Below are 9,162 nucleotides of genomic sequence, written 5' to 3' on the forward strand. Positions count from 1 at the left end.
ATGCACTTGAGAAGTGGTAATTAAATTAGTTAATTATGCTGGTAAAATTACATGCAATTATGTGACTGCAGGGTATGTTTAGTAAATTAGGCTTTCCCATACTCACTACATATTGTGGTGCCAATTTTGTTCCTTGATGATTAGGTAGCTTTTGATACTTCCTAATTGATTTAATACCTGGATCTTCATTAGCCCTTGATTGCTATGCAATGTATGTCTGACATTTTTCTCTCTGATATTTCACAGAGTATCGTTCATCAAAAAAAATCAATCTATACATATATACATATTGCTGTCAGATGTTAAAGCGTCAAGACTTCAGGGAAAATGCTCTCTTCTACAAGTGTCTTGCGGTGACTTGCCCACTAGTGCAAGATGCCAATCAACTAACTGTCCCTGGGAACCCTCTAATATGAAATGACTGATTTCATTTATGTTTCTCTTGAAAGATCCAAATAAATAGGTGTCTCAGGGAAGACTGGCACGGTGACAGCTGTTTTAATGACACCTGTTATCTTTGCAGAGAGCAGTGAAAGATTATGAAAAGGTAACAGTAATTCAAATAGAAATTTCAAGGGGGTCAGATTTGATGGTGTCTGGTGCATGGGTGGGGTTTGCTGTTCTTCATTCGTGCTTGCTCAGTATTGTATGTGTCAGAATCACCTCCCAGCAGATGGTTACTTTCATGCTGGCTGTGTTTACTATCACAAAACTTTCACAGATCTCTGTCTCCACACCCCGTATTTCCCCTCGCCAGCACATACTCTTGTGTTGTGAAAAATGATGCTTCTGAGTATGATCCCTGTTTAGTGATGTTAGTGACAAACTGTACCAAAAGCTGAAAGCCAGATCACATAGACTGAGCTATGGTCTTTCATTTCTGTTCACAGGGCAGAATCTCTGTGGGAGATAGGAAATGGTAGGGTGAAGCAATTGTTTGTTCTTTGGGTTTTGAGTCATGAAGCATGTAACATTGTTTCTACCTGAGCCTAGTCCAGCAATTTGCCAGTAACAAAAGCAGTGGGATCTGAATGATAGAGCAGATAAGTAACTGGACTGAAGCGACCTGAGAAGAAAACATCCTGCTACTGTGATAATTTTAGAAAATGATGGATGACTGTACCCTGTTGTTGTAATGTTTCTGGGAACTAGATTCAAATATAGACAGGTAGGACCCTTGGATTGTCAGTCAACCATTTTGACAAATAAACACCTTTCTTTGCGCCTGTTCTTTTGCAGTACCATTGGCCAGGCTGCTGGGTATGTGGAGCTGAGTCTTATGATTTTGATTTAATACTAACCCAGGGGAAGTCAGTCCATGTTGCTTCTGTTTGCTTTGTTGAGGCCTTTACTGTCTTTTTCATTTTCCTGCTTCTTCTCAATAATGTTTAATACATAAATCACCACCACCACCCCCAGCTCCTAGTTTTGGCCAACTCTCATATGGCAAGTGCATAGTTTAGGCTTAAAACTTTACAGGAGATAATTTCCAGTATTTCCAAAGTGCTTGGTAATGTTAGAGCTAGCAAGCTGGATGGCTTCTGAAACCGTACATATCATGGCTCTCCAGACTACGTGGTCTTAGGACCAAGGCTCTGTAGTTTGTGAGCACAGGGAAGCTCCTGATAAGAGGGAGTCTGTGTTTCTCCAGACTTCCAAATTAGTGCTTATAGAGAATTCCTGCCTTTATGAATACAACAATATTGTAGATTCTTGAGCTGGTTCTGTAATTTTCAAGCTCACAGTAAAATTGAAGTTAACTAAGTAGTACTGCATGTGAAGGGTTTCATATATGCTTGCTCCAGCAGCAAGAACTGTGGTTATATTTAAGATGCTGATAGGTATTTTGAAAAACTATGGTTTTGTTCTATGAGAAGAGCTGCTCTTAAAATATGAAGGAGTAGAGCTAATTAGAAGGAAAACAGTGGAGAAATGTGCAGATTTAGATGGGAAAGCTCTCTCCTAAGGATATTAGCAGAATGTATATATAGAAAGATAGGACCTCCTGCAGGCATATAATGGTCTTACTAGTGAGCCTGTTAAAATACCACCTGCTTTGCCTGGAAATCTCTGATATTCAACAGCTTTGTTCAGATTTCCATATTTGGGAAGGTGCTTGAATATTGAAAATGAAGGAGAGATCAAACCTAAAATAACTGTAGGAGAGCTGGGGATGTGCAGAAGTTTCTTGCTTTTTTTCTTTAGTGGGGACAATTTCTGGCTCTTGCAGTCTTCTGAAAGCAGTGCATTCAAAACAACCTATCTTTATTTGGCACATTTGTGCAAGTGAAGCTGGCGTGCTACCTTGTTAGCTGGCGTAATGCCATCCCAACAGATGGACAGGAGTATAGACAGCCAGGAGACCATGTACAAGCATCAGTATGTGTGTTGAGGGCAAGATCCCCTAGCCAGAAGTGTTGAAATGCTTGTCTGTCCTGTGTTTCTACACTTGTGGCTAAGATGATGTTCCAGCCCTGAATGGAATTAACTGCACCGATATAAGATACTCCTTCACCTCCAAGGCATGAGTTGCTCTTTTCACACAGAATCTGGGTTACTATTCCACCAGGTATTTCTATGGAGACTCTGGTGATTCCTGGCAAACACTAATGCTTTCTACATAGTAAATAGTTTTAAATGCAATGAGGCCAACTATTAAAGTCCTATGTGCAATAACTCATACTCAAACAGCCTCAGAGAACAGAGCTCCATCAATGGTGACAAAATCAGAGGTGTAAATCACTGAGTTCGGTTCTGCACAATTCATTGAGCTCAGATTTCTGCTCAGCTTGAAAAGTGGGCAGAGCTTGTCTGTAGATTTCTACAGGAATTCATTGTTAGACTTCTCTGGACATCTTTCATGCTGTTTGTCTTTGCCTGAAGCAACACCATTTCCCCAGTAGGACACACAAAACCACATCTGTTAACATTAGGTGCTTTTGTAATTCAGGTAGCTACTTGATTGAATTTATGGAATCAAAGATTCATCTAATGTATAGTATAAGGGGTGGAAGAAAAGCCATACCTCCATAATTTGATAGTACTTGTTAAACTCTAATAAGCTGTAAATCTGGGGTATTGGTAGTGGATGTTTAGTTTGGGATGGCCACTTTTGTTATAGTTCAAATTTTCCTCAGGGTGCTGTACGGTTAAACTGAAAGAAAACCTTGTTAAATTTAAACTAATTCTCCTAATTTTAGCAAGTAGAACTAGTGTTGAAATGGCAATATTCACATGTGCACATAAGTAATCCAACAAAATGAATTTGTTCCCTGTAGATGTGTTTAAATATAATAGCCAGTATCATTTGTACAAATAGCCATTGGCAATCTGAATGGTAGAGTTCTGCAGATAAGCCAGCAAAGTCACCAAGCTGAGTCAGGATCATGTTTGTTGGATGAAATGTTACATTAATTGGTCTTACTGTACTTCCAAATAGGTATATCATAGAATCGTAGAATCATAGAATAGTTAGGGTTGGAAAGGACCTTAAGATCATCTAGTTCCAACCACTCTGCCATGGGCAGGGACACCCCACACTAAACCATGTCACCCAAGGCTCTGTCCAACCTACATTCTCTTCATATTAATACCAGCAGATTTGCAGATGAGCATCAAGTTTCTTAAGCTCTTAACAGGCCCCATAGATGGCAGAAATATTTGTGGGCCTACACCCAGCCTTGCTTTCCTTGGAAGAAAGATTGTTGAGACATCTGTTAGACTGGAGAAGAGGAGGCTCATGAGGGATCTTGTCAATGTGTATATATATACCTGAAGGGAGGGTGCAAAGAGGATGGAGCCAGGCTCCCTTCAGTGGTGCTCAGTTGACAAGACCAGAGGCACTGGTGCAAACTGAAACACAGGAGGTTCCTTCTGAACATAAGGAAACACTTTTTTCCTGTGAGGGTGATTGAGCACTGGAACAGGTTGCCCAGGGAAGATGTGGAGTCTTCATCCTGGAGATATTCAGAAGCTGGTTGGACATGGTCCTGTGAAACAGGCTATAGGTGACCCTGCTTGAGCAGAGGGGCATTGGACAAGATGACCCACCTCAGCATTCTGTGACACGAAGCTAGTGGCTGTTGAAATTGCATTTAGATCATATGTGCCAGACCTCTGAGCCAGAGGGAGTTTGTTATCTTCTTTTGTTCTTTTTTTTCTTTTGTTTTCTTAATAGCTCTTGGTTATCTGCAGAAGGTTGTGAGTAGTATCTGTATTCATCTTACCATCATCATCTTCTCAGCATACTTCCTTGATGTATAAGAGCGACAGCTGGGCTTGCCATGGCTCTCCTGAGCTATCGCAGCTTGTCCGTTATTTGTATCTAGTTAAAACAAGGTTCCATTAGAAAGATGAAATACAAGTCCTCCACACAAACCAAAGATGCCTGTTTACTCTTACAGCTCTTCTTTCGTCTCTGTTACTTAATGATTCTTGGCTTTTCCCTCTTTACTGTCTTCACTGTCATGTCAACACAGCTGATAGTGAATGCTGTCCTTATTTTAATGACAGTCATTTTAGGTTTGAGTTATCAAGCACCCAGCTCAGAGTGACTCTAGGATCAGATATTTAGCTGTTTAGTAGAAATGTGGGTGCACTGCAGTAGCTTTGATGTGCATTAGAAGGGGGGTGGTCAGTAGATCAAGAGAGGTCCTCCTTCCTCTCTACTCTGCCCTGGTGAGACCGCATCTGGAATATTGTGTCCAGTTCTGGGCCCCTCAGTTCAAGAAGGACAGGGACCTGCTGGAGAGAGTCCAGCGCAGGGCGACAAAGATGATTAAGGGAGTGGAGCATCTCCCTTATGAGGAAAGGCTGAGGGAGCTGGGTCTCTATAGTTTGGAGAAGAGGAGACTGAGGGGTGACCTCATTAACATTTATAAATATATAAAGGGTGAGGGTCACGAGGATGGAGCCAGGCTCTTCTCGGTGACAACCAATGGTAAGACGAGGGGTAATGGGCTCAAATTGGAACACAAGAGGTTCCACTTAAACTTGAGAAGAAACTTCTCAGTGAGGGTGACAGAACACTGGAACAGGCTGCCCAGGGGGGTTGTGGAGTCTCCTTCTCTGGAGACATTCAAAACCCGCCTGGACACATTCCTGTGTAACCTCATCCAGGTGTTCCTGCTCCAGTGGGGGGATTGGACTAGATGATCTTTTGAGGTCCCTTCCAATTCCTAATGTTCTGTGATTCTGTGATTCTGTGATGCGCTGGCTGGCTTTTTTTATCATTTAGATAACATTTCCTCTGCTTGCCACTACGCTAATATATGTGTTTAGCTCATTGGGCACCTGTAAATATGCTTTACTCTGCTTTTTTTTTTTTTTTTTTTTTTGTAGAACTGGTTTTCCTTTACTTAAGAGTCCCATCTGCTTTATTGATTTCAGATGAGACATAGCAGGGAAGTCTAGGTAGAGGGTTTTGAGTAGATTCAGATTATACAGTTCAGAGTAACTGTAATGTCTCAGTTGGCCACTATACTGGAGCAAATTACAGAGCTGTTAGCATGAAATTATAGTGTCTAGGGCAACTATATATTTAAGGCTTAATCTAGTGCTATCCCAGAAACTCTGGTAACTGGAATTTGGATGCTGGCCCTGTATTAGTATATTACAGTGTTACTCAAGTAAATTGGTGGCTCTGCTTACAAGAACCTTGAATTCTGTTGGCCTTGATGGGTTCTGGTGCCACCAGTCTCAGAATTTAAAAGGTCTTTAGTTAATTCTCCAAAATGTTTAATGTTCTGTGAGACGCAGAAAAAACAGAGCAAATTATTAAATGATAAGGGGCCTTTGTGTTCTTTTAAAGGCTATCTGATTTTTGAGTTTCAAGGTGCCGGTTGGGTCATGATTTTAAGTGTTTGGTTTGTTTTCTTATACACCATTGTTAGTTTTAAAGAGAAAGCTTGGGTCTCATATAACTGCTAACTTTTGGGACCTGGAACTTTAACGAAAGCATTAAATATTGTAACACTTATGATCAAAATTGTTAGAGCTGGCAAGACTGTGCTTTCTGATTGCCAGTTTATTTTATAGGCATGATTGATTGTAGTAGGTCATATAAAATGCTGTAAAAAAATAAAAATCAATTATATGTTCCTTCAGTCTTTTACAAAGTAGTGGAGAACATGCTGTCATGCAGCCTTACCTCTTGAACATGTCCAGCCAAACCCCAAATGTGTTATACATGTTGATCTGCTTGTACTTACAAGGAGAGTGCATATATACACAAAGTATTACAGTGTGATCTCTCTGGGCATATTTGAAAAGAAAAGATTTTTAGTTTCTTTGCATAAGGAATACTTTTATAATGCGTCAAAAGTAACCCTAACTAAGCCATATAAAGGCATATCACATCCTTTGGCTTTGTGACTCACTTATTTCTTGATTATACACCAAACACAAATTCTAGTTCCTTGTGTTTTACTTACAATAACATTAGTGTTTAATTCTACAAACTCAATCAAAGCTACACTTAATATAAAGAAAACAAATTCTCTATTTTATAGCTGCATTAAATACTTTCGCCTAAAATGGTTTAGGGGTGGGGTTTTTTATTTATGGGTTTTTTTCACAAAGCTAGAGACTTTGTTTTGGTTTTAGTACTCTGTATTTATAGTTGTGGAATGATCATTTTCTGGTTGATTTCACACTGAGCTCTCTTAAAACTAGTTGTAATAGTTCTATGCTCTTTAAATCTTTTTCTTCCTATCACTGCTGTTACAATATATTATACTTTATATTCTTAAGCTATTAACTCTGAGCTCAGCTAAAGATTTGTTGGTGGTTTAAGGGAGAGTATCTGGGTCATTTGTATTGGTATTAGCTTTTTATTTTGCTAAGAATGGCAAATAAAATAAATAATTCCTGATTTGCTTTTTCTTGGAGAGATGCAATGGATAAATGGGATTTTTTTTTTTTTTTTTTTCTTTCTCCTTAATACCTCATCTCCAGTGTTAAAGGAAGTTTGCAAGTTACTTGGGGCTGTTTTCATTGACCTTTGCACCCAATTCAATCAGAGACTCTGAGTGTCTCTGCAGGCTAGGGAAGTAGGATCTGCTTCCCAGCAGGCATTGGGTCCTCTAAGCATCCTCTTAAGTCCCTGCTCAGCACAGGAACAACTGAGCAAGCCAGGCATCCTGTTGCAGAAGCAAGGTGCTTTTGGTTTGATGGGCATGACAAATAGGAGGAAGAAATCTGTTTCTTCTCAGTAATTGAAATCTTAGTCTGGATTTTGTATCAGATTTTTAATGAGGCAGGTTGTGGTGGTGTGGTGGCCAGAAGTCACTGCTTTGCTTTGCCCTTCCTTTACCCAACACAAACACATACATGTGCACTGACTTATAGGAACAGAGTGTACGGAATTTACATAGCAATGGCCTCTCTGGAAGCATAGGCATGGTTATACTGAAGTACTAGTTGGGTTTAATCTGTAGGATGAGCTCTAAGCAGATGATAGAGAAAGAATAAAATAAAGCAAGGAAGGGAAGATGGGAAATTGAAAGAAGGCTGCTTCCCCATCCTCATATTGTGCTTGTTCATGAAGCTTCACTTTTCAATGAGTGGTCTCTTTGCTGCTCCTAGACTCTCAAAATGATCATGATCTCAAAATGATCAGAATCTCAAAATGATCTCAAAGTGATCATGTATGACAACATTATACCTGAAATGCTGCAGGACCTAATGTCCTCTAAGCATCCTCAATAATCATTGTATCCTAGGTTGAGACAGTACTGAGATGCTACCTTGAGGCTCGCTGAAGTTTGTTGTGACTTAACTCTGGATAGTAGGAGCAAGTGCCTGTGGACATGAATGCACTCCTGTGTCCAGTGCCCATTTACCAAGTGCTATTTAAGTTTCTCTTTTTAGCTACACTTTCACCACAGAGCAAAATGCCACCTACACTTTCTTGCTGTGGTACTGACTGCTGCTTTACTGGTGGTCTTTGTTTGTTGGCAGAGCCCCTGTTTTCTAATGTCTAATTTCTTCTTTCTCTTTAGCAACTGTATATGCACAGTGTAATTGCCATGACTTTGGGGTGAAGAAAAGAAATTTGAATAGAGAGAACTGAGGGCAAAGTTTTATTCAGCAGTGCACTTGTCGTTGCTTTCTGCTTGAGGAGTTGGATGTGGAGGATCTTGTTCAGGCTTGTGTTAATTCGTACCTGCTGAATATGTGCTTCTCTGCAGCAAAATAACCCAAATAGTTATATTTATTGAATATTTCTACTTTATTATACTTACCCTGAATTGGTCCATGTGTGAAAGGTCATATAAGAGGCATAAGGCGATCAAATCAAAGGTTTCATCCCTCATTGCCGAAGATATTATTCTGAGAAGTGTGGTCTGAAGGACAAAACACCTGGCTCTTGGCACAAACTGGAGAAGATTTTACTAGTGAAAGACCAGAAAAGCACACCTCAAAAAGGTGAAAGGCAGCAGGCTGTTGAAAAGTCTTAAATAAAATGGTGTGGAAGTGGAGAATTCTTTCCTGTCTTCTGCAGTCAGGGCATCAGCAGAGTTACCAAGGCAATAAACTGTAGTAGAAAGAGAGAGGAAATAAGGTAGAGAGAAGGGATTTTGTAGGGGTAGGAGTTTGCTTTTTGTTGCTGTCACTGAGTTCTGTTTGTATGGGTAGCACGGAGAATCACAAAGCAGGTGTAGGGAGTTGAGGGAGAGAGTTTTTGCGCTGCTGGAGGCAAGAATGTGAAAAGATGGGAAGCCAGTTTGAATACAGGGGCGGCAATTCACAGGTTGGCAAAAGTAAGCCTGTGAAGGTTTTTTAAAACAAGGAAATAGGTTTTGATCTAAATCCCATAATGGAGTGAAAGCCAATGGAATTGTCTAGCTGTCGTGGTTTAAGCCCAGGCCGTAAATCAGAACCATGCAGTCTACTTCCCCCCCCACCTTCCTTCCCTCCGTTTCTGGAGGGACAGGGAGGAGAATCGAAAGAATGCAACTCCCATGGGTTGAGATAAGAACAGTTTGATAACTAAGGTATAACACAAATCACTACTGCTACCACCAATAGTAATAATGATAAAGGAAATAACAAGCAAGAGAATACAACCGCTCACCGACCGGTACCTCACCCCCACCCTGCAGTGATCCAGCCCTTCTGGGGACTCTCAGTTCTACCTCCTGGGCATGACGTGCTGTGGTA

This window comes from Psittacula echo (assembly GCF_963264785.1).
Source record: "Psittacula echo genome assembly, chromosome: 2".
NCBI classification, from domain to species: domain Eukaryota; kingdom Metazoa; phylum Chordata; class Aves; order Psittaciformes; family Psittacidae; genus Psittacula; species Psittacula echo.